This window comes from Pipistrellus kuhlii, unplaced genomic scaffold, assembly GCF_014108245.1.
Source record: "Pipistrellus kuhlii isolate mPipKuh1 unplaced genomic scaffold, mPipKuh1.p scaffold_m20_p_19, whole genome shotgun sequence".
NCBI classification, from domain to species: domain Eukaryota; kingdom Metazoa; phylum Chordata; class Mammalia; order Chiroptera; family Vespertilionidae; genus Pipistrellus; species Pipistrellus kuhlii.
In genome coordinates this window covers 5,935,162-5,962,043 of record NW_023425504.1, presented here as the reverse complement: position 1 = coordinate 5,962,043, position 26,882 = coordinate 5,935,162, and the positions used below count along the sequence as shown (strand labels likewise).

The following is a 26,882-nucleotide window of genomic DNA, read 5'->3' as shown; positions in this document are numbered from 1 at the left end:
GGTTTTACAGTGTCCATTGAAAAACATTCTTTAGCCTGATAACCAACCACCGAAGGAGGTGCACATTTGATTTGCATTTGTAGAAACAGGGAACTGACACAGGGATGAATTTTCTCTTTTTTTCACCCTTCCCAAAGAGGACATTCCATTTTGCCAGGAGTGAGTCAGTGCCTCCAAGAGCTGTGATTAGTGACTTGCTGATTCATTCTATTCCCCCAAATGCATACACTAAATACGCATTTAAGAAGACTGGTACCATCAACAAACTTCTAATGGGGAGAATAATGCTGTGGTGTTTAGGGAATATAAACAGCTTGTGACTTAAATCAGATCGGAAGCTTCTGTGTTTAGTGTAACATTCCCAGCCCATTGGCTAGAATCTTAATAGGCTTTAAGAGCTTTCTTTCACGTTGGGGTAAAAATGATATAAAAACCAACATAACTTTTAAATTAGTATTATGAGTTTGGATTACGTTTTAGATAGCTAGCCTGTATATGAAATTGTTGTCTTCATTTGTAAGTCATTAAATTATGCAAGAAGCTGATGAATATTTTAGTCATTTTTCTTTTTATTTTCCTCTAGCATTCAGCAGCAGTAATAAAAAAAAATTTCATATAGATACACCACTACAGCTTTTCTTGGCAGAGAGTCCCCTTCATCTACTAGGAATGTGATTATAACTTCTTAGAATTGCACTGAATGAACATCTTTGCTAGCAACAGCTGCTATTCATAAACACTTGCAACCATTTCCTGCCATGAGCAGATACTTATGATAATATAGACACTTATCAAATTCCAACATCACAGCTGAAGAAAAATGCTGGTTTTACCATCCAAAATATTTAAAGAAAACTTCCCAAACTTGGAACATTTTTTTTTAAAAGAAAGGAACACTCATCTGAGAAATTATATTTTCATGCACTGTATATAAGAATCATGTTTTTAGATTAAAGAACAGTTAGAGAATGAAAAATAATAACTTTTTATAATACACAGGGAACTTGCTATTCAGAAGTACGTGATAAACATATGTAAATTGTCTCCAATTTTTATTTTTCAATTCCAACAATGACATCACAAATTAGCATATCTGGAGATTAATAGCAGACTGAAGCTAATAGCCTTTGGCTGACTCTCCATCCATCAGCTTTGCCCAGCTGGTCATTAATTCCCAGAAAAAGGCCTCACAGTGCCATCATTATTATTTAATTAGATACAACTAGTTATCTGTAACATACAACAAAATTCAAGAGAGCAGGACATGCTGACTGATATAAGAACCAGCCCAAAAATTTATCATGATGGGGGAAACATGAAGGTCACAAAAGTGCAGGATAATTACTTTCCACAAAATGCTCTCTCTCCTGTTCTTTCTTCAAATTGAATTTAGCAAGTGCAAAAGGTGCCAAGATGAGAGCATTTAAGGAGCCATCTCAGTAATAACCATAGGCACAGAACATTTCTCTGCAAATCATGAGCATCTGGAAGTTAATGGTTCAGGTTGGGTCTCAGGCTGTCTATAATCTATGTCCTAAACATCAGTCAATTCAGGCAAAACAGAAGTTTGATGTCATATGACACAAGAGCCAGAAACATTTTGGACTTTCTAAACAGAAGTAACATTGTATAGGCAATATCTCACTCAGATCTATAAAATCTCTGAACTTGAGAATATTTTGTATGAAAAAAATTAAAACTATTATATCAAATCCATTTATTCCCAGGACTCCCTCAAGTAAGACAGTGGCTGTATATGCAATTGACAACAGCAGGAGTAACAAGGGACTTCCTACAGTACCCCAGCTCTAAAGCAGGTAGGAACCTACTTCTAATTCCTTAAAAAAGGGATAAGGATGCAGTGCTTCCGAGGGGTATTAGCTCTAAAAAATGGAGAGTAAACCTGCAAAGAAGTCAGACTATAAAAAGAGGAATTCTTTATTTCAATGACTTAGTCCAATAGTTTCTACCACTTCCCCCTTCTAGTGCATTCCCTTCTTGCACACAATCTCTGCTCATTGAAAACCACTCCTCCCTCTGTTCATTTCAACCATTTGTCCACGTTTATTCAATGACTCTTGCTGTCCTTCCCAATGATAGGCTTATCCAATCTTGGAGGTAGACCGAGGACGCCAGTGATTAGGTAGACAATAGATTTACACAAAGCCTTCTCCAGTTTCAGAGGTTCACCTTAACTCTTCAAGGAAGGTAAGAGTACCTCATAATTGGTTTCTAAACTGTATGGCCCCATGCTTTGAGAAAGGCTGCTGAGCCTCATTACAACAACTTCCAAGGAGTAGGCTTTTGCCAGAAAATTGTGACCTTATAGCCAGTTCCCTTGACTTTGATCACACACCCCATGATCACACAGCCCACCTACTCGGGATTCCAAAGTCCCAAAGAGTGGTAGAGAGTTGGAGGGGACAAGTGGACACATGCATATCCACACATCCACAGACACACAAACACGAAAGGGTGGCATACTCAGACAAGGAGGTGCTAAAAATAAGTGACTTTTGTTTGCAGGATAATAGTTATGACCAGAATTTGTGAAAGAACTACTTTCTAGTATAAAAGGTATACATACCATTGACTATCCGTTAGGTGGACAAGCCTGCACCTAGAACTGTTTTCCCAGTAGCAGCACTAGACTGGCATTAAAATCATCTCCATTCTCCTTCAGGCTTCTCAGCAATCACCAAGATCAAGATCAGAAATGGGAGGCAGTCATGGTAAGGCAAGAGAGTTTAAGTCTAAGCCTGACCACTTGGCTTAAGCTACTCAGGTTCACAGAAATGTAGTACACCCATTTCAAATTAGACATAAATAAAGACCCAATCTATAGTAAAAAAAAGATCATTGATAAACCAAATAATTCCAATTTAATAGACCATTTAAATGTATATATGATACATAAAACAGCTATCCAAATATTTAGTAGAACTACAAATACTACAATGTACTCAGGGAGAGGAACTAACTTTTGTTGGAACAATTATTGGAAAAGCACATCCAGCATTCTAGTGTGTTTACCATCAAGTCTAAGGTAAAACTGCTTGGTACAAACATTGATATACTAAATAGGAATCAGGTTCTTTGGTAATTTTTAGCTTCAAAGATTATACCTATACCCAATGAGTTTTTCTTTCTTCATTCAAAGACAAAAAAGCAAGTTTCTAGGAAACTATTTAGACAATGCTACAAAAGCACTTGCTCCTCACCAGGACAGTATAATTTGCAAGGTATGCTGACTTCACGCTGGAAACAGTTAACAATTCATCAATTAGTTTGTGATGCTGGGTTTTGCTTTTAAATTTACTCATCACAAAGATTACTCAACATATTTAATGATATATGATTTTAAATCAAAGCAAATCTGAGATCACTAGAGCTATGGAATCACAGCCATGGGATTCCCAAAGGAAGTTACTATTTACTACAATAAGCAAATAGTTAAAACCACTATGAAACAGAAAGTATGACAAATACAAAAATTATCCAATGACCTGACATAATGAGAAAGTGAGAAGAAAACAGCGTAATTAGAGTGATATTCTTCCATGTCCCTGAAAACCTGTCATGCTGAAAAGTACATTCAAACATAGGATGAGTTAGCTCAAGACCTCCATTCTGCTTCACAGGTAACTATCCATCCACTTATCTGCTTTTGATATTCAAGCTTTACTGCCACCAGTGGACATTATCAAGATGGCAGGTTTAAATGTAAATTAGTAACAAGTAAACAAGTTATAGAATAAAACAGATCAATGCTAATGACCATTTCATTTAGCCAAATTAGAAATGACTTTTAAAAAAAAATCTAGAAATGTGTTAACTTCTTATTTGTATTTCCCTCCATCTCCATTCAGTTCCCCAAGCACTATTAGATCTTCCTCCAAATTCTGTTTGTTCACACTGTTTTTGCTATTTTCATGGTAGAATAGGAAATTCAAACTCCATACTATTGCAGTCCCCCACTTCCTCAATTCCATTGTAGGACTCTCTTCTTGCTTATATTAGCTTTTAATTAATGTGTAGATTATACCAGGCTTTTTCTTTCCATAAAGCCTTGTATTTGCTGCTCACTGTGATTCCCCTTTTATTTCCATTTGGGCTCTACTTAAATGCCACTTCCTCAAATATATCTTTTCAGGTACCTTAAGTACATTTGCATTTGTCACCATCTAATTATTGTATGTATGTATGTAATATGTGTGCATCCATGCATGCATGTACTTGTCTCTTACCTGATTCTCCCCACAAAAATACAAGCACTGTGAAATATAAACATTATTTGTCCCATTACCATTTAATATGTGGGTCCAGCACAATGCCTCACTCAAAATACACACTCAAAAATTATCATTAATCAAATGAAGGATGCCTTCCTTCCTGTTTATCTAACCTTCTGTCAAAGGTAAGGTAAAGAGCTCACTCTAACTCTTAATTTTCATGTAATAGTTTATGAAATTTATCTTGTTTTGTCTTGGGACATCTTTTTGGCTATTAAAAAGTTAGACTGATAATTATTTTCATATATATCTCTTTTCTCTGCAACTTGAATGTAAGTTCCTGATAGATGAGAACCATATTTCTTTGAGTATTAATTTTGTTTTCCCAATGACCTACAATTCTTCACACCTGGTAGTTTCACAGGCATGAACTCAGTCCCTTCTAAGGCAAGCCATTTAGGGGGACTAAATGGGAAGTTTAGCACATTGCTTCACATCTGATGTGGAGGAAATGCTGTCCACAACAGAGATAAAACTGTTGGAAAATGCAGTCTGGTGGCTAGGAAACCAGAATCTCCACCCTGGGTTGCTGCTTACTTTCTGGTGTCCTTTGGAATGCCACGTCACATTTTTGATCCTCAATTTTCTCATTTCAAAAATTAAGTGATTGGACTAGGCCAGGATTTCTAAGCATTGCTACTTTATTTGGAGCTAGATACTTTTTTGTTTTAAAAGGCTGTTTTTGTTTGTTTGTTTGTTTGTTTGTGTGTGTGTGTGTGTGTGTGTGTTTTGTACTGCATGATTTTTTTTTACATATTTTAATGATTTTTTTTGCCCCCCTTCCTCCCTCCCCCATATCCCCTCCCTCCCCATAGTTTTATGTCCATTGGTTGTACTTATATGCATGTATACAAGTCCTTCGGTTGATCTATTATCTCCCCCAGATCCTCCTCCCCTCCCCGCTGTAATTTGACAATCTGCTTGTTGCTTTACGGTCTCTATATCTATCTTTTGGTTCATCAGTTTATAATGCTCTTTATTATCCACAAATGAATGAGGTCATGTGGTGTTTCTCTTTCATTGATTGGCTTATTTCACTCAGCATGATGTTCTCCAATTCCATCCAGGTTGCTGCAAATGATGAGAATTCCTTCTTTATGGCAGCATAGTATTCCATTGTGTAGATGTACCATGGTTTTTGGATCCAATCATCTGCTGACGGGCACCTAGGCTGTTTCCAAATTCTGGCTATTGTAGATTGTGCTGCTATGAACATAGGGGTGCATATATCCTTTCTGATTGGTGTTTTTAGTTTCTTGGGATATATTCCTAGGAGTGGGATTACTGGGTCAAATGGGAGTTCCATTTTCAGTTTTTTGAGGAAACTCCACACTGTTCTCCACAGTGGTTGCACCAGGCTGCTTCCCACCAGCAGTGCACGAGGGTTCCTTTTTCTCCGCAACCTCGCCAACACTTGTCGTTTGTCGATTTGTTGATGTTGGCCATTCTGACAGGTGTGAGATGGTACCGCATTGTTGTTTTGATTTGCATCTCTCGGACAATTAGTGACTTTGAGCATGTTTTCATGTGCCTTTTGGCCTTCCTTCTGTCTTTTTTTGAAAATATTCTATTTAGATCCCTTGCCCATTTCTTTATTGGATCATTCATCTTCCTTTTATTTAGTTGTATCAGCTGTCTGTAGATGTTAGAGATTAAACCTTTATCAGTGGTGTTATTTACAAATATGTTCTCCCACACCGTGGGCTTTCTTGTTGTTTTGTTGATGGTTTCTTTTGCTGTAAAAAAGCTTTTTATTTTGATGTAGTCCCATTTGTTTATTTTCTCTTTAGCTTCCATTGCCCTAGGGGCAGTATCAGTGAAGTTCTTTTGGCATACGTCTGAGATTTTGCTGCCTTTGGATGCTTCTGGTATTTTTATGGTTTCCCGTCTGATGTTTAAGTCCTGTATCCATTTTGAGTTTATTTTTGTGTATGGTGTAAGTTGGTGATCTAGTTTCATTCTTTTGCATGTGTCTACCCAATTTTCCCAACACCATTTATTGAAGAAACTGTCTTGACTCCATTGTATATTTGTGCCTCCTTTGTCAAATATTAATTGAGCATATTAATTTGGGTTGATATCTGGGTTCTCAATTCTATTCCATTGATCTATATGTCTGTTCTTGTGCCAGTACCAGGCTGTTTTGAGAACAGTGGCTTTGTAATACAGTTTGAAGTCCGGTATTGAGATCCCTCCTACTTTACCCTTCTTTCTCAGGATTGCTGTGGCTATTCAGGGTCTTTTATTGTTCCAAATGAACTTTTGGAGAGTTCTTTCTAGGTCAGTGAAATATGCCCTTGGTATTTTAATGGGGAGTGCATTGAACCTATATATTGCTTTAGGAAGTATGGACATTTTAATGATGTTGATTCTACCAATCCATGAACATAGTATGTTCTTCCATCTCCTTACATCATCCTCTATCTCTTTTTTCAATGTCGTGTAATTTTCTGCATATAGATCCTTTACTTCCTTAGTTAAATTTATTCCTCGGTATCTTAATTTTTTTGGTGCAATGGTAAATGGAATTGCTTTTTTAGTCTGGGTTTCTGTAGTTTCACTGTTGGTGTATAGAAATGCCATGAATTTCTTGGCATTAATTTTGTATTCTGCTAAATTGCCAAATTCATTTATTAAGTCAATTAGTTTCTTAATGGAGTATTTTGGGTTCTTTATGTACAATATCATGTCATCTGCAAATAAGGATAACTTTACTTCTTTTTTTCCAATTTGGATGCCTTTTATTTCCTCCTCTTGTCTAATTGCAATGGCTAGTACTTCCAGTACTATGTCAAACAGGAGTGGCAATAGTGGGCATCCCTGTCTTGTTCCTGTTCTTAGAGGGAATGGTTTTAGTTTTTGCCCATTGAGTATAATGTTGGCTGTGGGTTTATCATCTATAGCTTTTATTATGTTGAGGTATGATCCTTGTACTCCCACCTTGTTAAGAGTTTTTATCAGGAAAGGGTGTTGGATTTTATCAAATGCTTTTTCTGCATAGATTGATATGACTATATGATTTTTATCTTTCAATTTGTTTATGTGATGTATCACGTTTATTGATTTGCGGATATTGTACCAACCTTGCATTCCTGGAATAAATCCTACTTGGTCATGGTGTATGATCTTTGTGATGCTCTGCTGGAGCCGATTTGCTAGGATTTTGTTGAGGATTTTGGCATCTATGTTCATGAGGGATATTGGCCTGTAATTCTCTTTCATTGAGTTGTCTTTATCTGGTTTTGGTATTACGGTGATGCTGGCTTCATAGAAGGAGTTTGGAAGTGTTCCTTCCTCTTGAATTTTTTGGAAAAGTCTGAGGAGGATAGGTTTTAGTTCTTCCTTGAATGTTTGGTAAAACTCTCCTGTGAAGCCATCTGGCCCTGGGCTTTTGTTTGCTGGAAGCTTTCTGATGACTGTTTCAATTTCTTCCCAAGTCACTGGTCTATTGAGATTTTTAGATTCTTCCTGATCGAGTTTTGGAAGTTTGTATTTTTCTAGGAATATGTCCATTTCCTCCAGGTTGTTCAGTTTGTTGGAATAGAGTTGTTCGTAGTATTTTGTAACAATCCGTTGTATTTCGGTGGGGTCTGTTGTTATTTCACCTCTTTCATTTCTGATTTTGTTTATTTGGGTCCTCTCTCTTTGTTTCTTAGTTAGCCTGGCTAGAGGTTCATCTATCTTGTTTATTCTTTCAAAGAACCAGCTCTTGGTTTTGTTGATCTTATGTATTGTTTTTTTGGTCTCTATGTCTTTTATCTGTGCTCTGATTTTTGTTATTTCCTTCCTTCTGCTTACACTGGGCTTTTCTTGTTGCTCCTTTTCTAACTCTTTGAGTTGTAGAGTTAGATCATCTGTTACCCTTTTTTCTAGTTTTTTGCAATAGGCTTGTAAGGATATGAACTTCCCTCTCAAAACTGCTTTTGCTGTGTCCCATAGATTTTGGATTGTTGTGTTTTCATTGTCATTTGTTTCCAGGATGTTTTTAATTTCTTCCTTGATTTCTCTGGTAACCCAGTGCTTGTTTAATAGCATGCTGTTTAGTCTCCATGTGTTTGATTTCTTTGGATTATTTTTATTGTAGTTAATTTCCAGTTTTATGCCATTATGGTCTGAGAAGATACTTGATATGATTTCTATCTTCTTGAATTTGAAGAGACTTTGCCTATGACCCAAAATGTGGTCTATCTTTGAGAATGTCCCATGTGCACTTGAGAAGAATGTATATTCTGTGGCTTTGGGGTGGAGTGTTCTGAAGATGTCAATTAATTCCATCTGGTCTAGTGAGTCACTTAGGATTGATATTTCTTTGCTGTTTTTTTGTTTAGATGATTTGTCGAAGGGTGACAGTGGGGTATTAAAATCTCCTAGTATGATTGTATTGCTATTAATCTCTCTCTTAATGTCCTCCAGCAGTTTTTTTTTTATGTATTTGGTTGCTCCTGTATTGGGTGCATATATATTTACCAGGGTTATTTCTTCTTGTTGGATTGTTCCCTTTAGTATTATGAAGTGGCCTTCATTATCTCTTATTATGTCCTTCACTCTGAGATCTAATTTGTCAGATATAAGTATTGCTACCCCAGCTTTTTTTTCATTTCCATTTGCCTGGAAAACTTTTTTCCATCCCTTCACCCTCAGTCTGTGTGCATCTTTTTTTCTGAGGTGGGTTTCTTGTAGACAACAGATGTATGGGTCTTGTTTTCTTATCCAATCTGTTACCCTATGTCTTTTGATTGGAGCATTTAATCCATTTACATTTAAGGTTATTATTGATAGGTACACATTTGACGCCATTTTTATTCTATACCCGTGTTCCTTCTTCACTTCCTATTTCTTTTTTACAGTAGACCCTTTAGCATTTCTTGCATTGCTGGTTTGGTGGAGATAAATTCCTTCAGTCTTTTTTTGTCTGTGAAGCTCCTGATTTTCCCTTCAATTTTGATTGATAGCCTTGCTGGGTTCAGTATTCTTGGATTCAGACCCTTCCTTTGCATGACTTTGTATATTTCATCCCATTTCCTTCTGGCCTGATAAGTTTCTGTTGAGAAATCAGTTGCTAGTCTGATGGGGGTTCCTTTGTATGTAACTTTCTGTCTCTCTCTGGCTGCTTTTAAGATTCTTACTTTGTCGTTGTTGTTTGCCAATTTAATTATAATGTGCATTGGAGACTGTCTTCTGGGATTCATTTTGCTTGGGACTCTGCGAGCATCTTGGATTTGTGTGGGTTTTTTCTTCTCTATTTCAGGAAAGTTTTCTGTCATTATTTCTTGAAATACTTTTTCCATGTCTATCTCAGTTTCCTTTCCTTCTGGAACCCCTATTATTCGAATATTATTTTGTTTTGTATTGTCCCAAAGCTCCTGTAGGCTCTCCTCCTGCTTTTTAATCTTTTTTTCTAGAAGCTGCTCTACTTGGGTATTTTTTTCCATCTTATCTTCTAGCTCACTGATGCGGTCCTCTGCTTCATCTAGTCCACTCTTGATGCTTTCTATTGAGTTCTTCATGGTAGCGATGTCATTTTTCATTTCTTCTTGGTTCTTCTTCAATTCTTCATGGTTCTTCTTTAATTCCTTATGGTTCTTCCTCATTTCTTCTTGGTTATTGTCAAATTTCTCTTCCATTCTTTTTAGCCATCCTATGATCATTATTCTGAATTCTTGCTCTGGTAGGCTGCTTACCTCGGGCTCGTTTACTTCCTTTTCTGGTGATGCCTGCTTTTCTTTCATGTGCGGACTATGTTTTTGTCTCCCCATGGCCTCTCTTCTCAGGATGTCTGGTTATGTGGTGTTCCTTCTCCTGCGTTGATTTAAAGTTTCAAAATACAACACTACCTTTCCGTGGGTGACTGAAGAATTCCCCCGATTCCACACGCCCATGCCGATTCGGGCGTCTCAGTTGCTCGATGGACCTCCCCGCTGTGTTTTTTTCCAGGCCTCAGGGATGCTCCTCCTTTCCTGGTAAGATGGCGCTGCCTCCTGCATGATTTTTAATAGTATCCATGGTCCCTACCAATTTGTGACAACCAAAAGTGTTTCCAGATTTTGCCAAATATCCCCCACAGTGGGATGAGGGCAAAAGTGCCTTAGTTGATAATCACTGGACTTGATGATGGGTATAACACACCTCATCCTCAAGCCCCTTTTAAAGAAGTAGTACTAATCCTGGAAGTTCCTTTGTGGTTCTCAAAGATGCTAAGCATTCACCGTAGCAGAGTGGTGCAGCAGAAGCCTGCAGGGGCCCATCAAATATGCTAAGCATTCTGCAAGGGCTCATCTAGTCAATTCAGGGGAGTTTCACCCCTGCAGCCCAGATCAGAAAGAGAAAAATGCACTAGTAAGCATGATAACCATCCAGGTCACAGAAAGTTTTTGACTGGCATCATGTAAAGTACTACTACTACACATCAGTGGGGTCTTTCCTCAGCCTACTACAAAGGCTTTTTCTAGTGAGCAATGACATTGAACAGCACCAATAGTAGTGCTAGACACTAGGTAAGTACCTCTAGGCATCTGCTATTCAGGTGGGGCCCAGCCAATCAGAGACTTGGCTCATGTGGTGATGACAAAAAAAGGAGAGGCTGGGAAATCCTCTGTGGCTTATTAAAGTAGGAGGAATGACTCATGGCAGAAAAGAAAATATGGTTATATTTCTCATGGAGTAATATGTTGGCTGACAATTGGCATTGCTTCCAGAATGCCATCTGTAATTTCTTGAAAATGTTTAATCACGAAAATTTTTATTTTCCCTCATTTTGTTTTTAATGCAAAGTGCCTCTGGCTACTGTGTCCTAGGAATGGAAACATCTAGGCAGCCATTACAGAGTACTTACAGACTCATTTTAGCTGTTGACATTGCACCAAATTTTGCCTCTTCCTCCATGCATAATTAGAAACTGTTAATACAGACACTCTGGTTAGACTCACACAATGATGTCTTAGTTACTCACAGAAAATTTCTTGCCTGAAATCTTCTCAGCCTTTGATCTTAAGACCTTACTTGGGCTGTATCACAGGGTAAATTAATATAGAAAGTCTTTTCTTCTATCAGTCTTCCATTTTTGGAGAATTCAATTTCAGAGGAGTTAAGTATCCTTTCCAATATTCATAATGGGCATTTTTAAGCACTACAGCCATGTCTTCCTGGAAAATATGCTCATTGATACCATACACCTTCACATGCCATGCTAGAAGAGTCTTGCATGATTCATTGTCACTATTTCCTTCATATTGTTATTTCATGTTTCAAAAGCTAATCTCTGATCCAATTCTCATGATTGCCCTAAGTCCCTGGGATGTTATGAGAGCTCAGGAAACCCAAAATCAAGGCTGTTGACAGAAATGGTTTGGTCCTAGTTACAGTGACTGAAAAATTATACCGTAATGTTGCTTTAAAATTATATGAATGGGAGAGTGATAAATGCCATCATTCACCTCTCCCTCCGCATATCCCCCATAAAAAGGTATCTAATTAGCAAACTAATTTTATTTTATTAGTCAGGAAATACTACTTTTACTTTTAAGCAAGCTGTATTCTTTTATTTTTCCTGCCTGCTAGTGTTCTGTGATCATATGGGCCTCTAGCACTTATTGGTGCCTCCTTCCACAGTGACATCGATAAAAGTTCACTCAACTACATTAGCAGCCTATCTTGACTAACCCTTTGGCAGGAACCATAAAGCACATATCAATAAATGAGCTGATCTATAAAAACCGTTTCTCAAAAACAATAAAATATATGTATGTCATTGTGATTTTGTGCTACTTGGCATTCCATGTAATATGGTGGAGTCAGTGTTTCCAGAACTGACTGGAAACAGTAAAAAGAGAAAAGAGATAGGAGAAAGCTCTTCACTTTGATCAGGAAGTGAGTCTTGACACATCTTACTTCATTTACAATACACACTGGTTAAATCCTTCTCTTCCTGGTTAGTCACAGGCTACACTTGAGCTCATCAAAAGGCAGTTACTTCAATTTGAGCAATATCATACTCATCATTTTACAAGCTCAAACAAATGGTCCTTAAAACCTCCAGGAAATGCAGTTCTTACCTATGTGCTATGGAAGAACATGTCCCCTTTTTAAAGTTAAAAGAGGCTCCTTTTTAGCTAAGGGAAGCATTAGAACAAAATCCCCAGTTACAATAGCTGAATTCTAAAAATTCATTCTAAAAAAGAAAGATTTCAATTGAACGAGTGTTTTATTTGCACATATCTCTGCCACAGTTTCCAACTCCTCATTCAGTAAAAAAAGGAGTTGGTGTTTCTTCTGGGAGGTGGGTCTGTGGAGGAGGGATGTCCCTGCAAGGATTTCAGATGTAAGAATACATCGTGCCATGTGAGAAACTATCTAAACTTGAGAAGAATTTCTAAGCAAATTATATTTAAAATTGTTTACTCTTGGTAGTATGCCTGTCAGAAAAAAGGGCATTAAGATTATTTTTAAGACCTCAAGCCATCAAATGTCCTTAAAATAGCACTTAGTGACTTAAGTGTACATGAATCATGAATACTTAAATTAAATTCCCCCTCATTCCTTGCAAACCCAACTGGTTAAGTGGGGTTTTAGCAAATGAGCACTCCTTTATTCTAGTACAGGTAAGGTCTTCTGAGGTGGACTCTAAGCTGGGTTTGGTGCTCACACTTAGAACACAAGATATACTCAAAGTATATTTTTAAAAGGAATAATATCAAATGCCTAGTGTGTATTACCCACTTGCACATCATTTCTGGTATTCACAACAACCACATGAGACATGTATCAATATTGTTCCCATTCATCACACCAGAAACTGGATATTGAAGAGTTTAAGGAAAATATAGACAGTACCCCAGCCCCCAAGATGCAGAGCTGAGGTTCAAAGCTAGGCATTCATGCCTTCAGAACCTATATTCATGCTCACTATACCATATCTCATATTAATCTATATGTCTGTGGTAGGCAGAATAAGCCCCTCTTAAAGATACCCACATCCTAATCACTGGAACCTCTAAATATGTTACCTTAATATTACAATTTTAATAATTAAGGTTGCTAGTCAGCTGACCTTGAGATAAAGGTTGCCCTGTATTAGCCAGGTAAGTCCAAGGCAATCATGAGCTCTTAAAATTAAAAGGAGGCATAAGAATGAGTCAGGGAGATGAAAAGGAAGAAAAGGCAAGGCCAATTAAAAGTGTAAGAGGACTCAACTTGCTATGGCTGGCTTTGAAGATAGAGGAAAGAGGTCATGAGCTAAACATACATAGCCTCTAAAAGCTGAAAACAGCCTCAGTTGGTAGCTAGCAAGGAAACAAGATCTCCATCCTACTAAGAACTGAATTCTGCTAATGACCAAAATGAGCAAGGGAATGAATGAATCCTCCTCTAGAGCCTCCTAAAAAGAATGTAGCCATGCCAAAACCTTTGATTTGTCCTGGTGAGATGTGTGCCTAACTTCTCATCTACAGAACAGTAAGATGATAATTTGTGTTGCTTAAGCCACTCAGTTTGTGACAATCTGTTATGACAGCAATAGAAAACTTATACAATATCAAAATCTCAATGCTGAAAACCTACTAGGTTCTAAAGTCCATAAGCTATTGTCCATCACAATGATCAATTATATATGAAATTGACATATCTTCACAAACTTTCTCCGGAGAAGAAAACACATGCACAAACACATGCCTTTTTATTTTCTATTCTCGGTCACAATACAAGCATTTTCAATATTCTTTCAACAAATACTTATTGGGAATCTCCTATATGCCAATCATTTTTCAATGCATACATTATACAGCAGATGGGAAAATGTAAACAAAAATCTTAGCCTTTATTGTGTTTTACACATATGGGGTGGGGATGGGGATAAGTAAGCAAGGTAGTAAACAAATCAGTAAGTTAAGACATCCAAGGGTATCTGAATCACTGATGGGAATGGAGCTGCTCTGATTGGCTGCTAGACTCATAGAGGGGGAAAAAAATAAAACCTTTATAAGTTAGCTTTCTGTTACTGCAGAATAACCTATTCTAATTTACAATAAATATCACAGAAAGCCTCAGTGAGTAGGTGATGTTAGAGCAAAAACCTGATTTTAAAAAAAAGCATAATGGAGTGAAACATGGAGGTATCTAGAACAGTGGTCCCAGTAGAGAAATTAAAAAAAAAAAAAGGATGAGGACAATTATGTGATACCATATATATCACATATCTCTCTCTCTCTCTCACACACACACACACACACACACACACACACACATATATATATATATATTTTTTTTTAATTTTTTTTTCCCCCACAAAGATCCAGAGGAAGGAGTTTGACTAGATTTTTTTTTTAATGAAGGAAGCCAATGTGGCTGGAACTGAGAGACTGAAAGGAAATGTGGTAGGAGGTGAGTTAAGAAATGTAATGAGGGGGTTCTTTAGGAAGAGAAAGAAGATAAAGATAAACATTATGAACAACAAATACGTAACTATCAACAAGTGAAACTAAAACCCAAGGGAATTAAAAAACTTGATGAACAATATTACTGTAAATAGAATCAGAGGTATCAAAGGGGAGTGGACTGACAATTCTCGGGGAAAAGGGGAGTAGGGGGTGCGAGAAGAGACTGAACAAAAACTGTGCACCTATGGATGAGGAGTGGGGAAAGGGAAGAGGGTGGGGTGGGAACCTGGTGGAGGGGAGCAATGGAGGGGGTAAAAAGAGGAACATTTGTAATAATCTGAATAATAAAGTTTATTTTTTTAAAAAGAAATGTAATGAAAAGCCTGCTCATATAGGCCACTGAAATAACTCTGGCTTTAATTCTAAGAGGCAGGGAGCCATTGAATGGTTGCAGGCAAAACAGTGACATGATCTGGCTTATGTGATCAGAAGCTTACACTTGGTGCTATAAACAGACTTCAGGGCACAGGGGTAGAAGCAGAGAAATTGGTAAGGAAGCTAGTAATTAGTACGCAGTGGTACAGGTGGCAAAAAAGTGGCTGGGTTTTGGGTACATACTTTAGGGATATAGACTTTTCAGAATAGAGGTTATGTCTAGCAGTATGCAGCATCAATTTAATATAGATCATCTTTGATAATGGTAATTCCATGGAATATACATTTCTCAGAGGGAAAATATTTTCTGTGTGTCAGCTAATTCTACTCTTTAGGCATAGGAGGAAAGAAATCTCACACTAAATTCACCCTTGAAGTCTCATTATACTAAATATGTCTACATAGAATATGATTAGGTAGGTACTCAGCAAACATTAACAATGCATGAGAATATTAATGGCAGTGATGTAGGTGATAGGAAGTTTGCAAAACAACAAACACTCTTGAGAAATTGACTCTCTTCAGCCTTGTTTCCATTCAATACGTCTAATTTTCCTCTCTCATTATGTCAAAGAGACCATCAAACAAATCTAACACTTCATGTGCTAATATGACAGAGGAATGAAGGAGAAACATTAGAAGTGAGGATGCCGAAACCGTTTTGGCTTAGTGGATAGAACGTCAGTCTGCAGACTGAAGGGTTCCAGGTTTGATTCCTGTCAAGGACATGTACCTTGGTTGAGGCACATTCCCGGTGGGGGGTGTGTGCAGGAGGCAGCTAGTTGATGTTTCTCTCTCATCAACGCTTCTGGCTCTCTATCCCTCTCCTTTCCTCTCTGTGGAAAATCAATAATATATATATATGAGGTGCCTGGACTCATAGCACAGCCTAAGAGCCTACTCACAACTATGTGTGTCAATGCATATATTATATAATGGATGAGAAAAAATGTAAACGAAAGCCCTTGCCCTTAAAGTGAGCCAGATTCCTCAAAAATGGAGTTGACCAGATGATATCTAAAGTCTTTTCCAATGCTTAATTTGTACAGGAGAGTGGTGGTCCTTCCTTTACCTTTATATGTTCTTCACTATAAAGCTCACTAGCATAATACTTCTGTCTTCTCTTTGTCCCAACATTCATTATTTTCTGGTTGGGGTACTAGTGAGCTTTTAAAAGGGAAACTAGCATTCATAGCCTAGCCTCTTCCTTTTCTCTTTCTCCTTGGGGACCTGCTTACCACAAAAAGCATGCGTTCCACTCTGTTCCTCTATGCCTTAAGTTTTGCAGGTAGAGGCCCTATGCAAAGGAAGGACAGTAGAGTTCCAGAGATGCTTATGACTGAGTGGATACATCTGTCTAATTACAGGGTTCATTGTTAGAATACCAATCTTTTCACAGATAAAATAAAGGTGAGGTGGGGGAGGGTGGGTGGGAAATAATCCACCAAAGACCTTGTATGCATATATGTATAACTCATGGACACAGATAATAGGGTGGTGAGGTGTGCTGGAGGAGGTCAATGGGGAATAAAGAGGGCATATGTAATACTTTCAACAATAAATATTTTTTAAAAGAATAAAGGTGATATTCTGTTGCTCATACACCTTTCTATTTTGGCTTCTGATTTGTTCACAACTTGGACAGAGAGAGAAAGGGAGTATTGTTCCCCTACCAATATTCTCATTAATATTCATGAGTGCTCAGAACCATGGCTTGGGAGAATTAGAAAAGTCCTAAAGCCTTTATAGACTGTCAAACTCTGCTTGTCTATTTGGTTCATGGAGGATACTAGAGAAAGAAGCAGCTGTTTTCCATGGCCAAGATCAGAGGCCAGGATAAATAGGAAGGAGTAATCAGGAAAAGAAGATATAAAGGAAGGAGGGGGGAAACCATGAGTGCTGGTTTGTTCCTTCACAGATGGAACGAGCAGCTAGGCATTCATTAAAAAACCTTCTGCTGCCATAGAAATCATCATCTATTGATGATGTTCTTATAATCCCACAGGAATCTCAGTAGGAAGTCTGATTTCAAAACAACAACAAGGGGATGGAGAGGGGTAAGGCAGGTCACACATGGGGTCAAATATATTAATGTGATGGGGACAAGCAGATGTGAATCTTATTGGATTGCACTGAAGCAAAGTGTCCATACCAGGAGGCAGCACACAATTCCAAAATCTGATCTCTCTGTTGTTTTTCTGATAGTCTCTGCAATTTGATCCCCTCTAACAGACCTCCAATATTTGCATTAATTAACCTCAAGTTGAGAAACTTGGTCATTTGAGGAGTGCCTATTGGAAACTGCCACTCTTATAAATTGAGGAAGTGGAGTCCTTTCCTAGTTCTTAAATTAAAGATGGCTCTTTTCTTTCTCCTTAATGGAGAGTTAAATGGAGTTCAAGACTGCTCACAAGAAAATCAGGGCAAAATATTCTAAGTAAGTGCTCTCCCAATTAGGCATTTAGTTACTGAGTGGTAGACAAGATACCTTTAAAGTTCCTATGAAATGCAGAAGTATCACCATCAGTAATCTTTTAGAGTTGACTAGAGTGCAGTTCCTTCCCCTCTCCTTTCCCAATGCCTTTGTGTAACACTTGTTTAGCTGACAACTTCTCAGAAACAAGGTTAATGTATGTGAGGTATTCTCAGAGGTTTCAGTTATCACCCTTGAGTCTGTCTCTGATTGGCAAAAAGATCCTGAGGTTAAGCTATGGGACCTTTGCAAAATGTTTTGGGTTGAGATCAGGGTAAGTGACAATCAGATTTAGGAAGCTGCAATGATCATAGCCTGACCCACTTTGGAGTTGCCAACCTTTTGCTGCAGACTGATTCTTTATAATTCCTTCTGGTCTGCAGGGGACTTTGGAAGTCCCTTACCAGACTCCTGGTGAACAAAAAGAACACAATGTTCTTTTTTATATCCAAATTTAAGGTGGTTGCAATGAATGGAGGAAGTGGCAAAAGCAAGTAGAAGAGGCGGTAGGCATGCCTAGCTAGGATTCTCCAGCAAGAGAAGGCCTCCTGCCTTTGCTCCTGGCTTCAGCTTTAATTCCTTGCCAGGGAGCAAGTGCAGCTTGCTTCCCTTCTCCCAGAAATTCCATGGAAGCACACAGCCTAAAATGTTGTAACCAGACTTGTAATGTGCTCCTGTAATAGCTGTAGGAAACAGCCTGACAAAAGTCTCTCACACTCAACTCAGGTTCACAGGAAAAGTAGGAACTGGGTGAATCATAACTGGATTAGCCCCACTTGTCAGGGCAAAGGGTGTTAAGTGCATAATTACTGGAGAACACTATAATTATTATTTTACATATGAACTTGACTGGGCCATAGGGTGCCCAAATATTTGTCAAACATTTCAATATATGCTGAATTAAACAGATTGCCCTCCCTAATGTGAATGGGCCTCACCCAATCAATTAAGGACTGAATAGAACAAAAAGGCTGACCTTCCCATAAGCAAGGAGAATCACTTTCTGCCTGATGGCTTTTGAACTGAATCTTCAGCTTTTTTCCTAACTTTGTACTCAAATTGAGGCAGTGGTTCTCCTTGGGTCTTAAACCTACTTGCCTTTGAACTAGAACCATACCATAAGTTCTCCTGGTACTCAGATCTTAAGACTTGGAATGGAACTAAGTTATTAGCTCTCCTGGTGGTTTAATCTGTTGTCTCACCCTGCAGATCTTGGGACTTGCTAGATTGCATAATTATGTAAGTCATTTCCAGATGTAAGGTCCAGTTTCCTTTAAGTTAATAAAAAGGAGATTAATCTGGGTGGGCCTGACTTAATCAGGTGAAAGCACTATAAAAGAAAGATTCACCTACTGGCCTTGAAGCAATATGCTGCCCTGTGAGAATTCCTGGGTGAAGGCCATGTGCCAAGGAAGATTGGGCAGTATCTAGAAGCTGAAATTGGCCCCCAACTGACAGCCAGCAAGGAAATTGGGACATTGATCCTACAGCCACAAAGAAGTGAACTCTGTCAAAAATCACATGATTTTAGAAGATCCTGATGTCTACAAAGAAATACAGTGCAATCAACATCTTAATTATAGCCTTATAACATCCTTTACATGGGATCCACCTATGCCATGGCCTCCAAACATTACTGGCAAGGACTTTATTAGCCACAAATGTGCTGTTATTTTGAGGCTTTGATTCTTAAATTAATGAAGCAGGCTGTGGTGATGAACCAGAGTCATTAGGATGAATTCCTCTCTGTATTATTTAAAGATTACCATGATAAAGGAAAACAATTTTCTTAAATTTAGCATTAGTCTCCTGAGAAAGGTTATAACAAGGAGAAACCAAGATGGCAGGATAAGTAAACACCTAAAGTGCTGCCTCTCACAGCAATTTCAAAACTGCAACTAAAAGACAAAACAGACATCATCCAGAACCACAGGAAGGCTGGCTGAGTGGAAATTCTGCAACTACCGTGTTTTCCTGAAAATAAGACAGCCTCCAAAAATAAGACCTATTTACAAGTTTCCTTCTGAGTGAAATATAAGGCATCCCCCTGAAAATAAGGCCCCCCTCCTAGGATTAACATGAGAGATTTGGTCCACTGATTCTGAAAGAAATGGAGTCACAAGAAATTCACCAGGAAATTCAGGAATTGGATTGTTATGATGATGTTCCAGAAGCTGATGACATGATTGTCATTGAATAAATGAGTAAATTCTTAATACTCTAGGATTCACAGTTTGTCTGGTTTGTGTTGAGAACTACCGTACTACTGTACAGTATACAGGTAATAAATTTCCTTTATTTTCATTTAACAATAAATGTGTACCATATTCGTCTTCATGGAAAAATAAGACATCCCCTGAAAATAAGACCTAGTGCATCTTTGGGAGCAAAAATTAATATAAGACACTCTTATTTTCAGGGAAATAGGGTAGAAGGAAAGAGAAAAGCACACTGAGACTCATAGGAACTGCAGAAGGCATAGGTATGAAGGTGCTTACATGGAGAGGGCTGGCAACTGAATATGTGCCTGGTTTTCTCAATTGGGAGACAAAAGCTCCCAACCTCTCAGCACTTCAGTTCCAGGTAAGACTCTGGGGACACAGACTCATATGGGGAGAAACTGGACTGTCTGGCAGTGAGCAAAATTTGAGATCAGCTTTCTCTCAGAGGTACTTGTAGCAATTACCTTGGGACACTGAGACTCTGGGGGACTCTTATGGTAAGGCTGAAGGGAAGCCATAGCTGTTTGCTCTGCCCTGAGATCCCGCCCCATGAAGCCATTGCTGGATGATCTGCCTTGAGACTCCGTCTTGAGACTCAGCCCCATCCAAGCTGAACCAAGAGGCTTTTGCATATAATGGGTCCTTTGAATTCTATACTTACATAACAAACTGCAGCTGAGTCAGTGAGACCCAGAAATAAGACCCCACAGAAGATTGCATTACTTCACAACTGGGCCTGAACTGGGCCCCTTCAAAACCCAAACAAAGAAGAGGGATCTGCAGATCTCTCTGTAGCTCCTGCTGGGTGGCCTCAGGCAGAGGCTAAATTAGCACCTTCTTGGAGATCCAAGAGCCAGTGTAACCAGTGGTCAGTGTGAGACCATACCAAATTACAACTCCTCAGATCCATAAGGGACACACTCAGGGGGCAGACTCAGTGAGCACCAAAGCCCCACTGAAGCAAGTCTTATCTCATAAGGGTGTCTTCAGCACAGAAGTTCTCCCAGTGTAGACACAGCTGATGCTCACAGCCAGTTGCCTGGATGTCAATTCCTCCAAGTGATAACAAAAACAATCAAGGCTTAACTATAACAAGACTGTGAACACTGTCCATAAAGGGGTGCACCAAGAGTGTCCACCTCAGGAAGCTGGAGAGGCTGACACACTGGGCTCTATGGGACACCTAGCACACAAAGCCACTCTATCAATTTAGGAAATCAGCCAAAATGTGGAGACAAAGAAACAGGTCACAAATGAAAGAAATGAAGGAAAGCAAATGACTGGCTATAGAGTTCAAAACCACGGTAATAAGGTTTTCCAATAATTTTCTAGAAAATGCTGATAAACTTAGCAATACCCTTGAGGATATGAAAAAGGACCAACTATAAATTAAGCACACACTTACTTAAATAAAAAATAATATACAGAGATTCAACAGCAGACTAGAGGATCACAAAAATCAAGTCAGAGATTTGAGATAAAAAGAAGCAGAAAACACCCAACCAGAAATGAAAAAGGAATAAAAAAATATGAAGATAGTGTAAGGAGCCTCTGGGAAAACTTCAAGCATACCAACATCTGAATTATGGGGGTGCCAGAAGAAGAGACAGAGAGCAAAATACTGAAAACCTATATGAAAAAATAATGACTAAATACTTCCCCCGCCTGGTGAAAGAAATAGATTTATGAATCCAGGAAGTGCACAAAAAAACAAAATGAATCCAAAGAGGACCACACCAAGACACATATAATTAAAATGCCAAGAGAGAATATTAAAAGCAGCAAGAGGAAAACAGATAGTTACCTACAAGGGAGCACTCATATGATTGTCAGCTGATTTCTCAACAGAAACTATGCAGGCCAGATGGGAGTGGCAAGAAATATTCAAAGTGATGAATAGCAAGAACCTACAACCAAGATTACTCTACCCAGCAAAGCTATCATTCAGAATTGAAGGGCAGATAAAGTGCTTCACAGATAAGAAAAAGCTAAAGGAGTTCATCAACACCAAAGCAGTATATGAAATGCTGAAAGGTATTCTTTAAGAAGAGGAAGAAGAAGAAAAAGGTAAAGATAAAAATTATGAACAACAAATACCATATCTATCAACAAGTGCATCTAAAAATCAAGTGAATAAAATATCTGATGAACAGAATAAACTGGTGAATATACCAGAATCAGGGGCATGGAAAGGGAGTGGACTGACAATTCTTAGGGGGAATGGAGTGTGGGGAGTGTGAGAAGAGACTGTACAAAAATTGTACACCTATGGATGAGGACAGTGGGTGGGGTTTAGGGCAGAGTGTGGGGTGGGAACCGGGTAGAGGGGAGCTATGGAGAAAAAAAAGAGGAACAATTGTAATAATCTGAGCAATAAAGATTTATTTAAAAAAGAAAAAAAGGTTTATAACAAAAGAAAATTTCTAAATACCGTGTTTCCCTGAAAATAAGACATTCTCCGAAAATAAGATCTAGCACATGGAAAGATAAGACATCCCCTGAAAATAAGACCTAGTGCAACTTTGGGAGAAAAAATTAATATAAGGCACTGTCTTATTTTTGGGGAAACAGGGTAGAACCTGAGTAGACAGAAGTGTCAGTAATATTTCTTCCATTTGAAATAAAGTCATTCTAAATATGAAATATAAAATCCTCCTTTAGATGAGTAGTTTTCTATTCATTTGTGGTCATCTTTATTTTCTGTTTCAGAGAAAAAGATTATTTGAAAACAGTAATTTTAAATAATTTAACTACTTTTGAAGAAAAATATTTTCTCTTCACAAATTTTAAAAATAATTTTATGGATTTCAGAGAGGGAGGGAGAGGGAGAGAGAGAGATGAAACATCAATGATGAGAGAGAATCATTGATTGGCTGCCTCCTGCTTGCCTCCCCCTCCTATAGATGGAGCTGGCAATCCTGGCATGTGTACTGGCTAGGGATTAAATCCTTACCTCCTAGTTTACAGATTGATGCTCAACAACAGAGGCACACTGGCCAGGCTTTCTTCACAATAGATTTTGTGGTAAAATGTATAAGATAAAACTTGTCATTTTAATAATTTTTAAAATGTGTAATTCAATGGCATTAATTATGTTCAGTTTTATGCAAAAATAAGCACTATCTCTATTTCTAAAAATTCATCACCATAAACAGAAACTCTAACTTTTAAGTGATAACACTACAATCTGCTCTTCACCCATGTCCTAACAACCTCTAATCTACTTTCCATCTATGAATTTGCCTAAATAAATGGAACCACACACTATATATATTTATATTGGTGTCTGGATTATTCACTTAACATAAGGTTTTCAAAGTTCATCCATGTTATAGCTTGTATTAGAATTTATATTGTTTGTATTATACCACATTTTGTTTGTTCATTTGTCTGTTGATGGACACTTGGTTTGTTTACAATGTTTGGGTATTGTGAATAATGCTGCAAAAACCATAGGCAGACAAGTATCTCTTTGTGTCCTGATTTGTAGATCTTTTGGGTATATAACTGGGAGTGTAATTGTTTGGTCATATGGTAGTAATTCTATCCCTTTGAAGAACTCTTAAACTATTATCCAATCCTCACTGTCCAAGCCATTTTACATTCCCATCAGCCTTGTGTGAGGATTCTAATTTCTCTACCTCATTTCCGACATTGTCAATAGACATATGAAAAGATGTTCAATATCACTAATAATCAAAAAATGCAAATTAAAACAAAGAGAAATCACATCAGACCTATCAGAATGGCTATCATCAGTAAATCAACAACCAACTATTGACAAGGATATGGAGAAAAGGAAACCTTAGGGCACAATTGGTAGGAATTTAGGTTGGTGCAGGCACTATGGAAAACAGTATAGAGGGTCCTGAAAAAAATTAAAAATGGAACTGCCTTATAACCCAGTGCTTCCACTTCTGGGTATGTAATGAAACTGCCTTATAATCCAGTGCTTCCACTTCTGGGAATGTATTCAAAAAAATTCAAAACACTCATTCAAATGAATATATGTACCTGTATGTTCAATGTAGCATTATTTAAAATAGCCAAACTATGGAAGCAACCCAAGTGCCTACCAATAAACTAGTGGATTTAAAAAGTTATATACAAAGGAATATTACTTGGCAACAAGGAAGAATGAAAATTATCACATGATGTAATGGATGGACATAGAGGGTTTTATGCTCAGTGAAATAAGTCAGAGAAAGACAAATATCATAGGATTTCGCTTATATGTGGAATCTAAAGAGCAAAACATATGAGCAAACAAAATAGAAACAGACTCAGATTTACAGATATCAAACTATTGGTTGCTAGAGGAGAGGGGGGCTGGTGAGTGGAAGAAAAGGTACAAGGATGAAGAAGTACAAATTGGTAGTCACAAAACAGTCATCAGGATGTAAAGCACAACATAGGAAACATAGTCAATAATATTGTAATAACTATGTATGGTGCTAGGTGGGTACTGGAAATATTGGGAAGATGACTTTGTAAACTATATGATTTCCTAACCACTATGTTGTATACCTGAAACAAAATAATACTGAATGTAAAATATAATGGAAAATAAAATTATAGTCATTTTAATTGATATGGAGTGATATCTAATTATTGATTTGATTTGCATTACTCTAATGACTAATGATGCTAAGAAGCTTGTCATGTGCTTATTAGACATTGTGTATCTTCTTTGGAGAAACTTCTATTCAAGTCATGTGCCCATTTTTTTTTCTATTTTTGTTGTTGAGTTTTAAGAGTACTTTTAAAAAATTAACTTTATTGTTGAAAGTATTATATATGTCCCATTTCCCTCTCATTTATCCACTCTACCCCTCACTTGTGTCCCTCCCCCCCAGGTCCTCATGACACTATTGTCTGTGTCTGGATTATGCATATATGCATATAAGTTCTTTGGTTAATCTCTTCTCACCCACCCCTGCCTTCCCTCTGCAATTTGACAGTCTATTTTATGTTTCTATGTCTCTAGATCTATTTCATTCATCAGTTTATTTTGTTCATTAGATATTACATATGAGCAAGATCATGAAAATCTTGTCTTTCTCTGACTAACTTATTTCACTTAGCATAATACTTTCCAGGACGCTTCATGTTGTCTCAAAGGGTAAGATATCCTTGTTTTCTACTGCTGCATAATATTCCATGGTGTAAAGGTACCACCACTTTTTTATTCACTCAAATACTGATGGGTACTTGGGCTGCTTACAGATCTTAGCTATTGTAAATTGTGCTGCTATAGGGATGCATATATTCTTTCTGATTGGTATTTCTGATTTAATTTGTTGATAACAGCCATTGTGATAGGTGTGAGGTGATACCTCATTGTCTTTTTTAACATGTATCTCTCTAATTATTCATGACTTTGAGAATTTTTTCATATGTCTCTTGGCCATCTGTTTGTCCTCTTTGGAGAAGTGTCTATTTAGGTCATTTGCCCATTTTTAATTGGATTGTCTTCCTTTTGTTAAGTTGTATGAGTTCTTTATATATTTTGGAAACTAACCCCTTATCAGCTATATCATTGGCAATTATGTTCTCCCATACAGTTGTCTCCCTTTTAATTTTGTTGATGGATTATTTTGCTGTGCAGAAGCCTTTATTTTGATGTAGTCCAAATTGTTTATTCTCTCCTTTGTTTATATATAGCTGCTCTTCAATTTATGATGGAGTTAGAGTCTGATAAATCAACCTATCATAAGTTGAAAATGTATTTAATACACCTAACTCACTTAGCATCTCAGTTTACCCTAACTTACCTTAACATGCTCAGAACACAAAGTTTAAAAAAAAAAAGCAAAAAATGGTGGCAACACAGTACGCCATCAAGTATCAGTTATTTCCCTCATGATTGCCTGTCTTAATGGGACCTGTGGCTCACAATTGCTACCCAACATTATGTTAGAGTATTGTAATATATGTATGTATGTGTGTGTATATATATATATATATATATATATATATATATATATATATATATCCAATATATATAAATTTTCCCAGGAAAATGTTAAAATTCAAACTTCAAACTATAGTTTCTATTGAATGTGTATCACTTTTTTAAATTTATTTATTATGGTATCACATAATTGTCCTCACCCACCCATTCCCATCCCAAACCCCTCCTCACATATGCCCCCACCCTCCTATTGTCTGTGACCACTGGTTAGGCTTATATGCAAGCATACAAGTCCTTTGGTTGATCTCGCCTCCTTTCCCCCCACCCTCCCCTACCTTCCCTCTGAGGTTTGACAGTCTAATCAATGCTTCCCTGTCTCCGGTTCTGTTTTTGTTCATCAGTTTATGTTGTTTATTATTTCCCCTAGATGTGTGAAATCATGTGATACAAGAAATACACTTATAAGAACCTAAATTGAGAAAAGCCATAATGGTTATGCTGAAAGGCAAATGAATCAGTCTGTAGTGTGTTTCTTTCTGGGCCAACAGTTCTTTTGAGTCCCAATTTCAATGTCAAACATTTCCTTATGGGTACATCTGTGTACATGTCAGCAATGCTATTTCAGTTTTGGATGGTGGACAAATGGTAGTTTTGTACCATCATAAAATTACAATAGCATAAGTTGAACCATCGTAAGCTGGGGACCAATTGCATTCTAGATATTAAGCCTTTATCAGATATATGATTTGGAAATACTTTTTCAATTGTGTAGGGTGTCTTTCCAACTTCTTGATAATGTTTTTGCATAAAATTTTTAATTTATATGAAGTCCAATTCATCTAGTTTTACTTCTGTTGATCATGTTTTTGGTATCATATTTAAGAATCTGCTGCTAAATCCAAAATGAACTACCCCTATATTTTCTTTGAAGGCTTTTATGATTTTAGCACTTATATTTAGTTTGTTAATCTATTTGAGTTAATGTTTACATATGCTGTGATATAGGGATTGAACTTGATTCTTTTTGCATGTGAAAATTCAGTTGTCCCAGTTGTTGAAGAGACAACAGTTTCTCCATTGAATGGACACATCAGCCTTATCAAAAATCAATTATCCAAAAATGTATTAGTTTATCTCTGGATGATCAATTATATTCCATTGTTTTATGTGTCTGAC

At 37.5% G+C, this 26,882-nt stretch overlaps 1 protein-coding gene across 3 annotated transcripts in view; it reads right to left on the bottom strand.

Moving 5' to 3' along the window:
- Positions 1-26,882, bottom strand: part of FGF13 (fibroblast growth factor 13) — a 519,688-nt gene that overhangs the window by 214,699 nt on the left and 278,107 nt on the right. The gene's annotated exons all lie outside the window — the stretch shown is intronic.